This window comes from Heloderma suspectum, chromosome 4 (genome assembly GCF_057233095.1).
Source record: "Heloderma suspectum isolate Gila_16-S chromosome 4, 16-S_ref, whole genome shotgun sequence".
Lineage (NCBI taxonomy): Eukaryota > Metazoa > Chordata > Lepidosauria > Squamata > Helodermatidae > Heloderma > Heloderma suspectum.
Window position 1 is genome coordinate 140,815,824 of NC_139461.1, and position 19,410 is coordinate 140,835,233.

Here is a 19,410-nt window from a genome sequence, read left to right on the forward strand (position 1 = left end):
TTTTTAAGTGATACCTTATGTCAAGCCTCCATAACTTGTGACCCACTGGGACAAACTCAGCCCGCTAGCCATGTATGGCAGTCGAGCAAAGGTTCAATAAACCTCAGTAAGTCACAAGTTGTGCAGTCGTGATGTAAGACCTGATCCTAAGGATTTATACTTAGAAACTGTAACACTGCAGTGCACCAATTCTCTATGTAACCATTGGGTCAGCACCCAGGGCAGGGTTCAGAATCTATGTGGTTAGTCTTCTCTTATTTTTCATTCTGGCTCAAGCCCCCACCAAGGAAACCTGGGACTCCAGTTTGGATGTATGAGTAGCAACCTTCTCCCAACACACGCTCCAGAGATATGTACAAGTAATGGTATTTATTCAAGTCAGCAGTCAATCAACAAGAGATCAGCCACATAAACCAGAAATATATTTTTGTCCAACATGTCTCACTTTCTCCCAAGGTCTAGCTATGGCAATGCAAGTCTGTGTCCTTCGGCCTTACTCTGGCCTTACAGTTAATCCAGGGATGTGATCTGTGCATAGAGATCCTCTAGGCACAAGACTGGAGACTGTTGCAACATTTTGCACCTGCAGGGGGCAGCAACAATGAGTGGGGTGCATTGCAATAAGGGACTACAACCAGCAGGTGACAGCAGGAAGGTAGATGGGTGTAAGATTGGAGAATGTTACAATGTCTCACACCATGCAGGCTGGGGAACTTCTATGACTCTGCAGTTCTAAGGCAATGGGAATTGCTAAACCAATTCTATAATATTTATTTATTTATTTCATTTATATCCCACCTTTTTTTCCTCCAAGGAACTCAAGGCGGCGTACATAATCTTCCTCCTCCATTTTATCCTCACAACAACAACCCTGTGAGGTAGGTTGGGCTGAGAGTATGTGACTGGCCCAAAGTCACCCAGTGAGCTTCCACGGCCGAGTGGGGACTAGAACCCAGTTCTCCCGACTCCCAGTTCAGCACTCTAGCCACTACACCACACTGGCTCTGTGTAACAGTGTAACGTCATTAAGTCGTGTCCGACTCTTCGCGACCCTATGGACCATAGCATGCCAGGCCTTCCTGTCCTCCGCTCTCTCCCGGAGCATGTTCAAGTTCATGGTGTAACATTAGTGTAACACTAATATTAATGTAACTCTAAGCCTCCCAACCTAGTAGTAACTTTAGGCAGGGGGTAAGAGCACACCTATTAAGGACTTCAGACACTAATGATTAAGCTTAGGAATACTACAATAGAATTTAGCAACTCCCTATCTTCTCTTCTTTAACAAGAACCCACCTCCAATATATAACCAATCCAACAACTCTTTACTTCCCAATACCTCAATCTCTTCCTCACCAGAAATGTGAGCCCTGCTCTCCAAGGGCCACTTAAGCTCGGGCTGAGCCAGCACATAGTCAGCACTCATAGTGCAGGGTGGTTGACAAGCAAAAAACACCAAGTGTCCCAAACACCCCTTTTGTTTTCTAGTTCATGTTAATATTTACAGTAGAACATATGAACTCTATTCCACATGCAAATGAGCTCCTTCATGGTTTGGCATGCTGGGCTCAGATGGTTGGTTTTCTCTGCCCACCCGCTTCCACCACCCGGTGGAGCATGTTCTTTTCTCTACAGCTTTACATGTATGTTTCTGGAATGAAACTATATAATCAAATGTAACACTGGTATCAAACAGAATGAGGATCAGACCAAAGAAATCAGCATTTCAAAAGTGATGGACTAACTGATAAGAGAGTTGGAGACCACTGTTACTGCAGTTGAAAAAAATGCTTTGGGGTGAGAGTGATTTCATCTCAAGATGCCCAAAATGATATGGAGTGTACAGGGGTGAGGGTTGGGGTTTTTTTTTTTTTTGCATACTCAGCTTTATTGTGAGGGGCAGTGTAGTGTGGAACACAGAGCACTGGACTTGAATTGGGGAGACACAAGTTCAAATCCCTCTTCACCAATGATGCTCTCTCATTGTCCCACGCCTAACATACTCCATAGGACTATACTGAGAATAAAAGGGAGAGGGGGTCCAGTACACTGCCATGAGCTCCTTGGAGAAAGGCTGGAATACAATTGCAGTTAATTAACATATTAATTCCTCAGGTCTCGAATACTAGTATTGTGCTCAAAGCCAAAACAGTGACTCAGGGTTTTCACCCTAAGATAGCACAGTTGGAGTCAGAAAGACAAACTCATGCAGCAGAGAAGTGCAAGATGTGCGATTTGCATTGCGCCAAAGCCATTAGGAGGAAAAAATGTGTATTAATAACCAATGGCACTTTTTGTTCTTACAAGCACAGGCAAAAACTGGGACAACAGAAAAGAATATTCACCCTGCCTGCAAATTCTTGGGACTAGAACTGGAGCCATTCCACCAGGTGAGATGGCAGCTGTATGCCTTGTAATCTATAGATGTGCAAATTAAAATGGCATGGGGGATTTGGAAGAAGTGCTGCCAGTTCATACATTCCCATCTGTTTTCCAAGACTTTCCCACATTTTAATCAGTACGTATCTGAGGATTAATGAGCATGGCAGATTAAACTGCTTGAAATCCATGCCATGGAATACCACTGCCTTGATAAATAATACCAATTTACTTGAGTAAGCATTACCCTCTCCTCATTATATATGCCCTTGAGAACTTATCAGGCAAAGAATAGTCCAATCCCATAAAGTTAGCCATTTACCTGTCCAAAAGTACTATTCTGATTCGACTAGGTGTAGTATGTCACTCTTCCACAAATAATGACACTAGTTTTCCCTCCCATATCCAGCACAAACATCTTGTCCTCATTGTCAATGCTCTTCTTTAGGGCCTTGCCTGCCCTTAGTTCCTATTATGTCCCTGTCCATAGCCTTCACTTCTGCAACTCTTATCTTTTATGATATTCTCTCTCGCTGTCCCTTTTTGCGCAAAACTCCTCCCCACACGACCTGCATGGTGACACTTCTCTCTCTTCTTTCCAGTCCATCTTCAAAACACACCTTTTTGGTCAAGGCTTTGACTTCTCATCCCCAACTGCAAGAAAGTCTCGGTACACATTAGTTGCATTTACTCACATTTGTCCCTTGTTATTTTTGCTTTTCCCATTCCTCCCTGCTCTCTGTTTTGTTACCTTTGCCTCTCCCCCTGCCCCATCCATTGCTGACTCCCCCACTGTCAAAATTTAGATCAAAGTAGGGACCACTTTTGTTTATTTGCTTGCTAATATTACTCTATAATGCCCCATGTACATATAATGCTTTTCTATGCTTTAGAAAAGCAGCAAACAAGGATTCATCCTGTAGGCTGCGTGGGAATGCTGAGCAACATGAGCACTAAGTGGGACAGCTGAGCTTGGACTGTTATGGACGACAGATGTTGCTTCTGTAGCAGACACCCATGAATTCACTTTCCTCACTGAGATAGTCAAGCAGGCCTGAAATGATTCTCCACAGATTTAAACTGAAACCTGACTTTTCCTGCTGGATTGCTTTAGGGCCAAACCACCTTGCAGCAGGCATGACTGGCTATGAAGAGGGCTCCAGGACACCTTCAGCTCTGGGCAGAGCACAAGAAGAAAATAGATGGAATCTGAGGAGCATAAGACCTTTCACATGGAACACAACCCCCACTGTGCAATATCTCCCTGGGAACAGCAGTAAGGAAAAGGCTCTCTCAAAGCAGAGTTTAGGACCATTATGATATCATTAGCCAACAGACAATCTCTCCACCTTCCACTTCCCCTATTTACATTTGAAAATTCCAATCAAAAACAGAAAATTAAGCCGTGCTGCAGATTTCAAACTTTTCTACCACCTAGTGAGCCTCCCACTAGTGGCACCAACTCTGTTGCAGCTGGCATTTGCTGATCTTTGGGCAGCATGCAATTTTTATCGACAAAGCGCCCCGTGATCTCCTGATGAGCAAACTAGCTCAAAGGGGGCTAGATGAAACAACGATCAGGTGGATCCACAGTTGGCTACGGAATTGGACTCTTATCAATGGGACCTTCTCAAACTGGGGAGAGGTAACGAGCAGGGTACCGCAGGGCTCAGTCCTGGGCCCAGTGCTCTTCAACATTTTCATTAATGACTTGGATGAGGAAGTGCAGGGAATGCTGATCAAATTTGCAGATGACACAAAATTGGGCAGGATAGCTAATACACCGGAAGACAGAAACAAAATTCAAAGTGATCTGGATAGACTGGAGCACTGGGCAGAAAATAACAGAATGAAATTTAATAGGGATAAATGCCAAGTTCTGCACCTAGGAAAAAGAAACCAAATGCACAGTTACAAGATGGGCGATACTTGGCTCAACAATACTACAAGCGAGAAGGATCTTGGAATTGTTGTAGATCACAAGCTGAATATGAGCCAACAATGTGATGTGGCTGCAAAAAGGGCAAATACTATTTTGGGCTGCATTAATAGACATATACCTTCCAAATCCTGGGAAGTACTAGTTCCCCTCTACTCAGCACTGGTTAGGTCTCATTTTGAGTACTGTGTCCAGTTTTGGGCACCACACTTGAAGAAGGATGCAGATAAACTGGAGAGGGTTCAGAAGAGGGCAACAAAGATGATCAGGGGACTGGAAACAAAGCCTTGTGAGGAGAGACTGAAAGAACTGGGCACGTTTAGCCTTGAGAAGAGAAGACGGAGGGGAGATATGAGAGCACTCTTCAAGTACTTGAAAGGTTGTCACAGAGAGGAAGGCCAGAATCTCTTCTCGATCATCCCGGAGTGCAGGACACGGAATAATGGGCTCAAGTTACAGGAAGCCAGATTCTGGCTGAACATCAGGAAAACGTCCTGACTGTTAGAGCGATACGACAATGGAACCGATTACCTAGGGAGACAGTGGGCTCTCCCACACTGGAGGCATCCAAGATGAGGCTGGACAGCCATCTGTCAGGGATGCTTTGACTTAGATTCCTGCACTTAGCAGGGGGTTGGACTCGATGGTCTTATAGCCCCCTTCCAACCCTTGTTGTTGTTGTTGTTGTTCAGTCGTTCAGTCGTGTCTGACTCTTCGTGACCCCATGGACCATAGCACGCCACCCTACTATTCTATTATTCTATTATTCTATCCATAGTTCTTACATGAGGCTTCCATGCTAACGAGGAGTCCGACCCATCTTGCACAGACACAGTGCTTTCTTTCAGGGCTGGTCAGGTGCCTTTGTGGAAAGTGGAAAGGTCTCAATAGATTAAGTAGAAGATTGAAATGTAACATATGCAAGAAAGAAGAGTTGCTTCTTTAATAGGGTGTTTATGTCACTGACAAGTAAGCATTGTTGCGAGTTGGCCATCTTGATCACTGTAAATGAGTTGACAGGGAGTAGCCAAGGATGATCATGTTTCTTGATAGCTGGGAATCTATTTCCAGCTTTTGGAATGTGGTACCATCTGTTTGGGAAGGTGGCACCCTCCAGCTGACAGAGGCAGATAAACTGGAGGCAAGTTCTGCAGTGAACATGAAAGGAACAGCTGGGAGTTTCTAGCTGGAAACTACAGTGTCATCTTGTGGAGGCTACAGGGCCCAAGCAAGGGGCAACGGGGTGGGGAACACTCTGCCAGGCCCAGAGGTCCCAGGGGTCCCAGATCAAACTGCAATCCTATTACTATGAGAAGTTTCACACTTTGAGTTCCTTGTGCATAAGTAGGAGGGAGAAATAGCTGGTATGGGGGACAAAGCACCATGATAATCAGGGACACTGATCCCAGGGACAGTGAGAACTCTTAGTATTGGAAAAGAAATAATCTATTTTTGGGAGAGTTTGAACTACTCCCACTTATCTTATTCAGTGAGATTTACCAATAATAATAATAATAATAATAATAATAATAATAATAGCAACTAATTTTCAGTGAAGTGATAGCCCTACATAACTTTTTTAATTGCACACTGCTAGTGACTTTCAGACAAGCTGAAAGAAGTTTCAGCAAACTAGCACTCATCAAAAATTGCAGGAGTTCTACTATGGGGAGGGGGCAAGAATAGTTAAGCCACCTAGCTATTTCGTTGACTGGGTGTCAATTTAAAAGAGAAATGGACTTTGGGGAGATAATTCATGAATTTACAATGAAAAAGGCCAGAAAAATAACAATCTGAAGTGAATTGGTCTATTTATAGATGGTTCCTGGCAGCCTTACCAGTCTGCCCTCGGGTCTGGTGGTGCTGCTGCTGAATGCCAGGTCGGCCCAAAATAAAATCTCCCTCATCCATGATTTGATTGTGGATGAGGGGGCTGACCTGGTATGTATTACTGAGACCTGGGTGGGGGAACTGGGAGGGGTCACTCTCTCCCAGCTGTGCCCTCCTGGGTACTCGGTGCAGCACCAACACCGACTTGAGGGTCGGGGAGGGTCTATAGGAATTCAATCTCCCTCTCCAGGCTTCCTGCTCATTTGAGTGCAGATCTTGAGTGTTTGTACCTTGTGTTGGGTATCCGGGACAGATTAAGGATTCTGTTGGTGTACCGCCCACCCCGCTGCCCATCAGACTCCCTGCCTGAGCTGACGGAGGTGGTCTCGGACTTGGTGTTGAGGACCCCTAGGATGATGGTTCTGGGGGATCTCAACTTCCATGCCGAGGCCGCTATATCCGGGGCGGCTCAGGACTTCATGGCTGCCATGACAACCATAGGGCTGTCCCAACATGTCATCGGCCCAACGCATATAAAAGGACACACGCTTGATCTGGTTTTCTCAACTGGGCAGGAGGATGGTGATCTGAAAGTGGAGGAATTAACATCTGTCCCTTTGTCATGGACAGATCACTTCCTGCTGAAGTTTAGACTCCTGGCAGCCTTCCCCCTCTGCAAGGGTGGGGGACCTATTAAAATGGTCCACCCCCGGAGATTAATGGATTCCGATGGATTCCAGAGGCCTCTGGGGGATTTTCCTGCTGGTATGGCTGGTCCTCCTGTCGAAGCCCAGGTCGCTCTGTGGACTGCAGAGATGACTCGGACGGTTGACACGATTGCGCCCAAGCGCCCTCTCCCTCTGAGCAGAGCCCAGCCAGCTCCTTGGTATACACCTGAGCTGAGGGCAATGAAGCAAGAGGGAAGACGGCTAGAATGCAGGTGGAGGAAAACTCATGCTGAGTCTGACCGAACACAGGTAAGAGCCCACTATCAAGCCTACTCTGTGGCGGTGAGGGTGGCAAAGAGACAGTTCTTTTCCACCAGCATTGCATCTTCTCAGTGTCGTCCAGCAGAGATTTTCTGAGTGGTTCACAGCCTGTTACATTCTGGGCCAGGGAGACGGTAGAACCCTTGGTAGCACGCTGTGACGAGTTTGCACGGCACTTTGAAGATAAAGTCGCTCAGATTCGTCATGAATTGGACACCACCATTAATGCAGTTCCATTGGTAGAGGCCTTTATTGGATGAGTTTCAGTTACTGAGGCCTGAGGATGTGGACAAGGTGCTTGGCCAAGTCCGATCGACCACTTGTGTGCTTGACCCTTGCCCTTCATGGCTTATTAAATCAAACAAGGAGGGGATGTCTGGCTGGGTCCAGGAGGTTGTAAATTCCTCCTTGAGAGAGGGAGTGGTGCCTGCTGCTTTAAAAGAGGCGGTAATTAGACCACTCCTGAAAAAACCTAACCTGGACCCAGAGGATGTTAACAATTATAGGCCAGTGGCCAACATCCCCTTCCTGGGCAAGGTGCTTGAGCGGGTGGTTGTAGGACAGCTCCACGCACTCTTGAATGAAACGGATTATCTAGATCCATTTCAATCGGGCTTCAGGCCTGGTTTTGGAATGGAAACTGCCTTGGTCGCCCTGTGGGATGACCTCTGCCGGGAGAGGGACAGGGGGAGAGCGACCCTGTTGATTCTCCTGGACCTCTCAGCGGCTTTCGATACCATCGACCATGGTATCCTTCTGGATAGGTTGTCTGGGTTGGGAATTGGAGGCACTGTACTACAGTGGTTCCGCTCCTACTTGGATGGCCGATTCCAGAAGGTGGTGCTGGGGGATTATTGCTCTGTGCCATGGCAATTGTGCCATGGGGTTCCATAGGGCTCTATTTTATCCCCTATGCTGTTTAACATCTACATGAAACCGCTGGGGGAGGTTATCCGGAGGTGTGGGCTGAGGTGCCATCAATATGTGGATGACACCCAGCTCTACCTCTCTTTCTCATCAAAACCAGGTAAGGCAGTGGCTGTTCTGAATCAGTGCCTGGGCACGGTAATGGACTGGATGAGGGCCAATAAACTGAAACTCAATCCAGACAAGACGGAGGTACTGTTAGTGGGTGGTTCGTCTGCCCGGCTAGGTGATATTCAACCTGTTCTGGAGGGGGTTGCACTCCCCCTAAAGAATCAGGTTCGTAGTTTGGGGGTGCTCTTGGATCCAGAACTGTCACTTGAGGCACAGGTGAACTCAGTGGCACGGAGCACTTTTTATCAGCTTAGGCTGGTATACCAACTACGCCCTTATCTGGACAGAGATAGCCTAGCTACAGTATCCATGCTCTGATAACTTCTCATCTGGATTACTGCAATGCATTATACATGGCGCTGCCTTTGAAAACGGTCTGGAAACTTCAGCTGGTCCAAAATAGGGCAGCAAGATTGTTAACAGGGATTGGCCTGCGAGCTCATATTACGCCAGTACTTTTCCAGCTGCACTGGCTGCCAGTCCATTTCCGGGCCCGATTCAAAGTACTGGTATTAACATTCAAAGCCCTTAACGGCTTGGGGCCAGGTTACCTGAAGGACTGCCTCCTCCCATATGTGCCTGCCCGGACCGTAAGATCATCATCAGCGGCCCTTCTCCGTGAGCCTCTGCCAAAGGAAGCGAGGCGGGTGGCTACTAGGAGGAGGGCTTTTTCTGCTGTGGCACCCCAGCTCTGGAATGAGCTCCCTAGTGAGGTTCGCCTGGCACCTACATTGTATTCCTTTCAGCGCCAGGTGAAGACCTTTTTATTTTCCCAGGCATTTTAGCATTTTAGCTTTTTAAATTTTTATCTTTGCTGTTTTAAATCTGTATTTTAAACTCCTGTACTGCTGCTAGGTTTTATTGTGGTTGTATTGTTATATTGTGGTTTTAATGTTCTATATATCTTAAATTGTTTTATTGTGTGTTGTTTGGTTTTAATTTTTGTGAACTGCCCAGAGAGCATCGGCTATTGGGCGGTATAGAAATAAATAAATAAATAAATAAAATTATAAAATATTTGCAGCCGCATTGGTCCATTAGAAAACCAACCAACCCACCCCCTCTAACAGTGACAGGATAAGGCCTTTATTAGAAGTTAGGACCACCCAAAAAGTTACAAAATAGTCAACAAGCTTTGAGGGGCTCTTCTTCAGGCCGGAAGTTATATTAAACAAAAATAACGAAATATGGTGAATGTTTGGGGGCATGGTAGAAAAACTCCAGGGTGGACTATGGTCCAATTTCAGAAATGTAAAAAATGTAACTTCAGAATTAAAATAGAAACTTTTCTTTCTTGCTTCATGAGAGATAGTATGCATGGATTCGGATGATGGTGCATGCATGTGTTGTAGGGGATCTGTGTTACTAGTTAGTACTGGTCCCCTAAAAATGATGCTTGGGTCCTAGCTACAGAAATAGCTTTCTTGGAATCTGATGCAGAGCAGCTGAAGGGGTGTATTTGCCTCCCCAATGCTCTGCTTGTATTTTTGTAAATAAAACTTAGATTCCTGCATTGAGCAGGGGGTTGGACTCGATGGTCTTATAGGTCCCTTCCAACCCTACTATTCTATGATTCTATGAAATATTATACGGACACCATAAGCCTCCACTACTCTCTCATCCCAACTAAACACTGCTTACTTTCCCTGGAACCTCTTGCCATCTGGGGAAGGCAAGGTGCGTGTAACAGTATGTTACAAGTACACCTAAACATTCACATGAAAAATAGCTGAAACACATAACAGGAAGTTAAATAAGTTTGCAGACATCAAGAACACAGATGATACAGTTTATTTGTGACAAACACAGCTGAAAATAATAAACCAAAGGCTCTCCCCATGACATAAATTAAACCTCTTGGGACCAAGTCTCAAAACATTTCCCTTTAATCTGCTGGTCCCTGGTTTACGTCAGTTCCGTCTTCCCCAAAGACCGTGAGATATTTTGCCTGGTTTTTCTGCAGTCTTGCAACTCTTCAGCATAATGTGATGGTGTTGTTTAATGTTTGTGTTATTTCAGTTTAGTAAACTGTCTTAGGAATTTGAATAAACTGGAGAGGTGACACCAGAATATTAATTAATTAAAATGAATGAATTATAAAAAGAGAGCTTCGGCTATTGGGCAGTATAGAAATTAATTAATTAATTAATTAATTAAAAAATAAATTAAAAATAAGTATTTAGGAGACCCACATCCCGTGCATTTACTAGACACACACTGGATGATCAGGTCTAATGTGTGTGTGTGTGTGCGCGCACACTGGATGATCAGGTCTATTCCTGTCTTTCCTGGTGGTGACATAATAAGGACTGGAACATATGCCAGTCAATTAATCAGTTTAAAAGATTTAATTTCCCTGATTAATCAAGCAGTGGATTAAAAACATTTACAATTATTTTTAGTGCAAGTATGTTTTTAAAAAGTCATGTAGCTGGTAGAGTTTTAGAAGACGCATTACCCCTCCCTCTCAACACGGGAGTAGGTGCTCGCTGTGATACACACAAGCATCAATTTAAAACAAAATATACTTTCTTCTTCAAAACTATATTCATATGAAAATTCATACAGATTAAAGTTCATTAATTGTTTAGCAGTACAATTGTATGCATGGTCACTTAGAAGTCATCTCATATTTGTTCAATTGGGCTTACTTCCGAATAAGGAATGGGAGCGCAGTATTGCGGACTATGATTCTTTTAACCATGTGACACCTCAGCCACACGGTATCTCCCATTCTGTGTGTGACTGTGTGAACAAGAACAAATTTAAAGAGAACGAAACCAGGTAGCATGAAAAGTAGTGATGGAAAACTCCCCTTGGCTTAATTCAGAATTTGCTCACAATGCCTCCTGGCTTGAGATGTTGGTGCATGCTGATGGTATCGTATCATATTTTCCTGTGGGAATTGTAGTTCTCAGCAGTTGTCATGGCCCCCTTGAGAAGTCTCCTTCTGAGGAGGAACTTGGCTTACCTGACCTTGAGAACTCTCCTTCCCCCAAGGATGTTCCAGAGATAGCATTGCAGGAGGATAGTGGTACACCAGAGGAGGAGGCTAGCCCCTCTGGAATGCCTGATGCGGGCCACCCTACCCCACTCCCTGCCCAGGATGAGCCAGATCTGATTAGACCACCCAGCCCTCGGAATGACGAATGAAGTGCAGAGAGCTAGCCTAGCATCTTCGGAGAAGTGTGGGGCTGCAGGCAAGGGCCTTGGCTCTGCGAAGGCCATCCTTATATAGTTGCCTTTGCCGGAAAGCTCTCTAATGAGCTGTAGCTGGCAATTGGACATGTCCAGACAAGGGCCTGTATATAAGCCAGCAGGGCCAGCCCCAGTGTCCACTGAAAAACAATGTCCATGTATGCTTCTGGTGTTTGTGCATCTTCCATGATCCTGAACTTCTGCCTTGGAAATTGGACTCTCTTGAGAATTCAGACTGAACCTGACTTGCTTCACCCTTGTCTGGATACATGTGCTCAGAACTTTGCCTGGTGTGACATTTAGACTGGTTGACAAATGGCTTTTTGAGCAAACCTCTTGTCAGTTTGCTGTGAGTAGAAGCAGCCTTGAAGAGACCATTATCATTCCTTACTACTCTTGCTGGCAGGGCTCCCAGCCCAGGTAAGTAGACTGTTGGAAAAGGTGGGCTGGCTGAGACAGGACAGCAGAAGCCATAGCAGAGAACTGCTTGGAATTCAAGCTGCTTGGCAATTCAAGAGACCATTCCCCTTCACATGGGTGACAGACGGATCAATTAACATGGCCTGCCTTCATACCTGGCAAATATTTCCATAACCTCAATGCATTGTTTTGTAAATTCTTCTGGGGTTTCTTTCCACCAAGAATATCTTTGAAAAGGATGCAACTTCCAATTAATGAAGGTGGGTTCGGTTTTCCAGATCTTGCTACATACCATTGGGCTTATTTGCTGACCTGTACTAAATTTTGGTCTTTTCCACTCAGATTTGATATCACTCCTTGTCTGGAGCCTCTCTTTAAATGGATGGCATTAGGTTCTTAGCATATTAAGACAGATAGAGCTCCTCCCACAATCTTGGCAGTTAGAGATGTGTGGCGTATAATGTCATGCCAATTACAGTTTGACCCATTTTCCCATACCAAATTGACTTTATGGGGAAATCCAGATTTAAGAATTGGAAAGAAAATGTTCTTGTAGTGGATCTGGACAGATAAAATGATCTTTACCCTGGATCAATTATTGGGTGGTGTTGATGAGTTTTTGCTATTTTTAACTTTGCGAGATCAATTTGATTTGCCTGCCACAGCAGAATGGCAGTATTTGCAACTGAAACATTAGTTAGTATCTAGATTCGGTCTTGCTGTTTCTACTGCTTCAGAGTCTACTTTGCTACTGGAAACACTTATCGAGGCTGACCAGATAAACTGACCCACGATTCATGTTTACAAATACTTACTATCAATGAATAAATATGGTACATGTGGTATACAGGAGGAATGGAACAGGGAATTGGAATGTCCTATTTTGTATAATCAATGGACCACCATTATGGCATCTGTTTCGGATATCTCAGTGGATCTTTGCTAACGCCTTATTCAGCAAAAACTTTTGTTTCAGGCCTATTGGATGCCACAGCGTCTCTTTAATAAAGGTTTGTCAAACTTGGCTACCTGTTGAAAGTGCAATGCAGTTATTGCTTCTCTTATTCATATGTTTTGGAAATGCCTAATCCTTTCCACCTTTTGGGAGGAAGTTATTTTACAGATAAATTTTGTATTGGAAAGCTCCTTAATATTTACTGATGTAAATATTCTCTTAAATTACTTACCTGCTTTTTGGGATGTAACACATAGTCAGTGTAAATGGATCCTTTGCACCCTTTTGGTTACTAAATGACTGATACTACGATACTGGAAGGATAAAAGCTCACGGCCTATAATGCAATGGATTGAAGACTTAATAACACTAGCAACATTTAAAAGAGTGGAATATAGGTGTAACTTGCAAATGGACTTATATTTGGATATCTGGTCTGCTTTTACTGAAGTTTACGTGTAACCTATTCGTTCTCTTTTTTTCCCCCTAAAATATTGTAATATTTAAAACTGAGGATTTTAGAATACATTGTTATTTTTTGTTTGTTTTGTTAAAATTCATAATAAAAAATTGATTTAAAAAAATGGCCTGCCTTTGGAGACTTATGGAACCCAAAGTATTCCTCAGTGCTCTCCAGAAGTTTCCGGTTGACATGGCTGGTGCTCCTGTCAAACCTCTGGTCTTACTACAGAATGATGAGATGGAGCAGGCTGTCATCAGGATTGTTCCCAAGCATCCTTTCCAGCGCTGTTGAGCCTAGCCAGCTCTCTGGTTTATTGGGGGTTAAACTAGACACTATGTTAAATGCGTAGCATCTAGGTGATCCTAAATTTTCTAGTGTAAGCATCTGGGGGCATGATCCAAATTGGGGCCACCATGCATGAGTAGGGAGGTTATACCTTATCACCTAGCCATGTCCCCCTCCCCTAAATTCACTCTGGTCCTGTGTGGGGACTAAAGAAAGGGGGGAAACGTCCATTGGCACAAATGGATTTTTCCCCTTTCTTTAGCCATCGCATGGGGAGGGGGGACTTTAGGTGGTGGAAATGGCTGGATGGGAAAGTATACCCCCTGCTCCTATTCATGCGCAATGGTCCTGATCTAGATTGGGTCCCTACACACTTATACTAGGGTAGAAAAAAGTTAGGATCACCTAACATTTAATGTAGTATCTAGCTTAGCTATGGGGAGCTGTGGACAATGAAACAGATGTACAATGACTAGAACACAGATGACACAACTCTCCCAGTGAGCATGACAAAACACAAGTGAGAGTATATTACTGTGGCTACTTTGTGGAGGTGTTGTCGGTGAAGCAATTGTACTTCACTCCCTCCACTGTATCCTCAAGTAGCCATCCTAAAGAGTTTTTCCAGGTGATCAATAGGCTATTAAAATCTAGGGATGGGCATACAGCTAATGCGCAAGCTCGTCAAAGTTCTCCAAATTCTACACTGAAGCTCATTTTGTCTCATGTCTGTATCAGATTGTGAGCTTCGTTTTTCTTTTTGCATGAAAATCTGTGCATATTTTCATGAGTATTTTTACAAACGTTGTGTGCATGTTTGAAATGTACCCATTCTTTTCTCATCAGTTAAAGCATATTTGTGCACATTTTTTCGTGCACATTTTTCAAATGTATGCATGCTGTTGAACACATTGTTTTGATCTGCAAATTGCAAGTTTAGATATCAACCACAGGTTGCATGCATGCACTGTTTGGTCTGGAAGGTTAAGACTTTCCTCTACTCTTAGGCATTTGACAGCATATGATAAGGTTTTTAATGGGTCCTGGGATTTACTGTGGATTGTTTAAAATTGTTATTTTTGTAAATTAGTTTTATATTATATTATTATGTTATATTTTTAGAGATTTTTTTTTTGTAAACTGCCCAGAGAGCTTTGGCTATTGGGCAGTATAGAAATGTAATAAATGAAATGAAAAATGAATGAAGTTTGCAAAACACTTTGAGGATAAAGTCATTCATATTTACCTTGAGCTTGGTGCCGTCATTAATAACAGCTTCTATGGAGTTGTCTAGAGGACTATCTGATCTAGTTTTATGGGATCAACTTCATGACTCTATGGCTCTGTGAATTGGAGGTAGAAGGCATGGTGATATGGTGGTTTTCACTCCTATCTGCAGATCTAGTTTCAGTAGATAGCACTACGGCACTTCTACTCAACTCCATGGCAATTATGCTGTGGACTCCTGAAAAGTTCCACCTTATCCCTCAGGCTTTTTAACGTCTATATGAAGCTGATGGGTGAAGTCATCAGGAGATCTGGAAAGAGGTGCTATCAATATGTTAATGTTACCTTGCTCTATTTTTCCTTGTCATCCGAGTCAGGTACAGCTCTGTAGATGCTGAACCAGTGTCTGGATTCAGTAATCCAGGGAAGGGCAATAAACTGAAGATGAATCCCAACAAGATAGAGGCCCTGTGGATAGGTGGTTCTCATGTTTAGGAATTGGGTGTACAGCCTGTTCCAGATGGAGTAGCACTCCTGTTGAAAGAGCAGGTGTGTAGCTTGAGATACTCCTGAATCCAGTTTTGTTATTTTGAAGCCCAGGTAACCTCTGAGGCTGTAGGGGTTGGACCCAGCACCTCTGCAGACACACCCAAGAAGATATGGGAATGGATTCTGAGTCAGACACAGACGGAGAGGTAGAAGGCATTCTTGAGCCACCAAGGTTGCAGGAGGCTGGTGAGCATAACAGTGCCAGAGAGGATGAAGCCCAGCTGCAGCCTAATCATTTGGGTGACCACCAGGCACAGGCCTCTGAATCTGTGGGAACACATGCTCCTAAAGACAAGGAGGAGGGGGTAGGAATAAGAGACCCAAAGGTGAGATGTCAGTTGAAAAGGGAGGGGCAATGTAGGGTCATGAGATGCTCCAAGAGACTGGCAGCCAGGGAGGTGACCCTCTGGAAAGACCCATCTTGAGGGCAGGTCTTAGTAGTCCACTCGGCTTGAGAAGGGAAACCCATAGTAATCAGTGGCAGTTTCATAGCAACTCTCATGGTGCCTTAACCCAGGTGACTACCTGGAGTCTATGTGATCCTGTATTATGCCAAGTCTCTTAGAAAAGCCTGTCTGGAGGCATAAGGATACTGTCTATAGCCTGATTTGCTATGCCTGTTTGCTTGTAGTTTGCATAATAAAAGTAATTGACTGGAAATACTTAGCAGTTTGACTGCAAAGAAAGCCAGGGGCCCTGTGTCTGACAGTGGCTTAGAGTGCCTTTTATCAGCTTTAACCGATTTTATCTGCTTTTTGCCTTTTATCAGCTTTTGCCAGTTATGACCGTTCCTAGATAGGGATAATCTGGCCATGGTGATCTACATTCTGGTAACCTTGTGTAGTGACTTAGTTAGTGAGCTATATCATTAATTAACATAGATATCAAAATATTAACAGCAATCTTGACCGATAGATTACAACAAGTCATGGCTGTATTGGTTAGACCAGATCAGGTGGGATTTATTAAAAATAGACAGGGGGCTGATAATCTTAGATTAGTTGTTAATCTAGTTGCTTTAAACTCTGAAAGAACTGATCAGGCGGCCATCATTTCCTTGGATGCAGAAAAGGCCTTTGACAAAATTCATTGGAAATTTATTTGTACTACATTGACTAATTTTGGTATTCCTATAGAATTTTTGAAATGGGTTCAAATTTTATACTCAAGTTTCTAGAGCAAGAGTAACAACTAATGGTTTATTCTCAGCTTTTTTTTTTACTTGGGTGGGGTACCAGACAAAGTTGCCCACTTTCCCCATTTATATTCAATTTATGTTTGGAACCCCTGGTGTGTGCTATTAGACAAAATAATAGTATTCATAGATTTGTCCATTTTGAATTGGAATTTAGAATTAGTCTTTATGCTGATGATCTTCTGTTGTTTATCTCGAGACTCCAGTCGTGGTTCCAGCTTTGATGCAATTGATTAATACCTTTGGTGAATTGTCCTGCTATTCAATTAAATGATCAAAGTCGGCAATAATGCTGATGGGAGATAGGATATACTCCAGTGTATTAGCCAATTGGCAATTTCGACGGTGCCCAGAGTTCATTACTTACTTGGGAATAATTATTCCTAGAGATATATCTCAAATGATTAGTTTAAATTTAAACAAGTTGATTAATGATATTTCATGAGATACAGATAGATGGGTATCTTTAAAGCTGAGTTTATGGGGTAAGGTGGATACATTTAAGATGAATACTATACCTCGATTTATTTATGTTATACGTGGAATCCCTATACTTATGCCTGGTAAATATTTCCAAAAACTTATTGCTTTATTTTGTAAATTCTTTTGGGGCTCCTCTCCACCACGAATATCTTTAAAAAGGATGCAACTTCCAATTAATGAAGTCGGGTTCAGTTTTCCAGATCTAGCTATTTGCTGACCTCTAGTAAAATGAATCAACGTAAGCTGGAGGTGGTCAAACATGAGATGACAAGACTGAACATTGACATCTTGGGAATCAGCGAACTAAAATGGACAAGCATGGGTGAATTTAATTCAGGTGACCATCATATCTACTACTGTGGGCAAGAATCCCTTAGAAGAAATGGAGAAGCACTCATAGTCAACAAAAGGGTGGGAAAAGCAGTACTAGGGTACAATCTCAAAAATGACAGAATGATCTCAGTATGAATCCAAGGCAAACCATTCAACATCACAGTAATTCAAGTCTATGCCTCAACCACTGATGCCGAAGAAGCTGAGGTTGATCGGTTCTATGAAGACCTACAACACCTTCTAGAACTAACCCCCAAAAAGATGTCCTCTTCATCATAGGGGATTGGAATGCTAAAGTAGGAAGTCAAGAAATCACCGGGATAACAGGCAAGCATGGCCTTGGTGTACAAACTGAAGCAGGACAAAAGCTAATAGAGTTTTGACAAGAGAACACGCTGATCATAGCAAACACGCTTTTCCAACAACACAAGAGGTGACTCTACACATGGACATCACCAGATGGTCAATATCGAAATCAGATTGATTATGTCCTTTGCAGCCAAAGATGGAGAAGCTCCATACAGTCAGTAAAAACAAGACCTGGAGCTGACTGTGGCTCAGATCATGAGCTGCTTCTTGCAAAATTTCGGCTTAAATTGAAGAACGTAGGGAAAACCACTAAACCATTCAGGTATGACCTAAATCATATCCCTTATGAATATACAGTGGAGGTAAGGAATAGATTTAAGGGATTAGACCTGATAGACAGAGTGTCTGAGGAACTATGGATGGAGGTCCGTAACATTGTTCAGGAGGCAGCAACTAAATCCATCCCAAAGAAAAAGAAATGCAAGAAAGCCAAGTGGCTGTCTGATGAGGCTTTACAAGTAGCTGAGGAAAGAAGGGAAGCGAAAAGGAAGGGAGAAAAGGGAAGATAGATCCAACTGAATGCAGAGTTCCAGAGAATAGCAAGGAGAGACAAGAAGGCCTTCTTAACTGAACAATGCAAAGAAATTGAGGAAAACAATAGAATGGGAAAGACTAGAGATCTTTTCAAGAAAATCGGAGATCTCAAGGGAACGTTTTGTGCAAAGACGGGCATGATAAAGGACAAAGAAGGCAGGGACCTAACAGAAGCAGGTGAGATTAAGAAGAGGTGGCAAGAATACACAGAAGAACTATACAGGAAAGATCTGAATGTCCCTGATAACCATGATAGTGCGGTCACTGAACTTGAGCTGGATATCCTAGAGAGTGAAATCAAGTGGACCTTAGGAAGCATTACTAACAACAAAGCTAGCGGAGATGACAGTATTCCAGATGAGCTATTTAAAATCCTAAAAGATGATGCTGTTAAAGTGCTGCACTCAATATGCCAACACATTTGGAACATTCAACAGTGGCCACAAGACTGGAAAAGGTCAGTGTACATTCCAATTCCAAAAAAGGGCAATGCCAAAGAGTGTTCAAACTACCGTATAATTGCGCTCATTTCACATGCCAGCAAGGTTATGTTCAAAATCCTACAAGCTAGGCTTCAGCAGCACGTGAACCGAGAACTACCGGAAGTACAAGCTGGGTTTCGAAGAGGCAGAGGAACTAGAGATCAAATCGCCAACATTCGCTGGATCATGGAGAAAGCAAGAGAATTCCAGAAAAACGTCTATTTCTGCTTCATTGACTACGCTAAAGCCTTTGATTGTGTGGATCACAACAAACTCTGGCAAATTCTTAAAGAGATGGGAGTACCAGACCACCTTACCTGTCTCCTGAGAAACCTGTACGAGGGACAAGAAGCAACAGTAAGAACAGGACATGGAACAACCGATTGATTCAAAATTGGGAAAGGAGTATGACAAGGCTGTATATTGTCGCCCTGCTTATTTAATTTATATGCAGAGTACAACATGAGAAACGCTGGGTTGGATGAATCACAGGTCGGAATTAAGATTGGCGGGAGAATTATCGACAATCTCAGATATGCAGACGATACCACCCTAATGGCAGAAAGCGAAGAGGATCTAAAGAGCCTCTTGTTGAGAGTGAAAGTGGAGAGTGCAAAAGCTGGTTTGAAACTCAACTTTAAAATAACGAAGATCATGGCATCTGGCCCCATCACTTCCTGAAACATAGAAGGGGAAGAAATGGAAGCAGTGACAGATTTTACTTTCTTGGGCTCCAAGATCA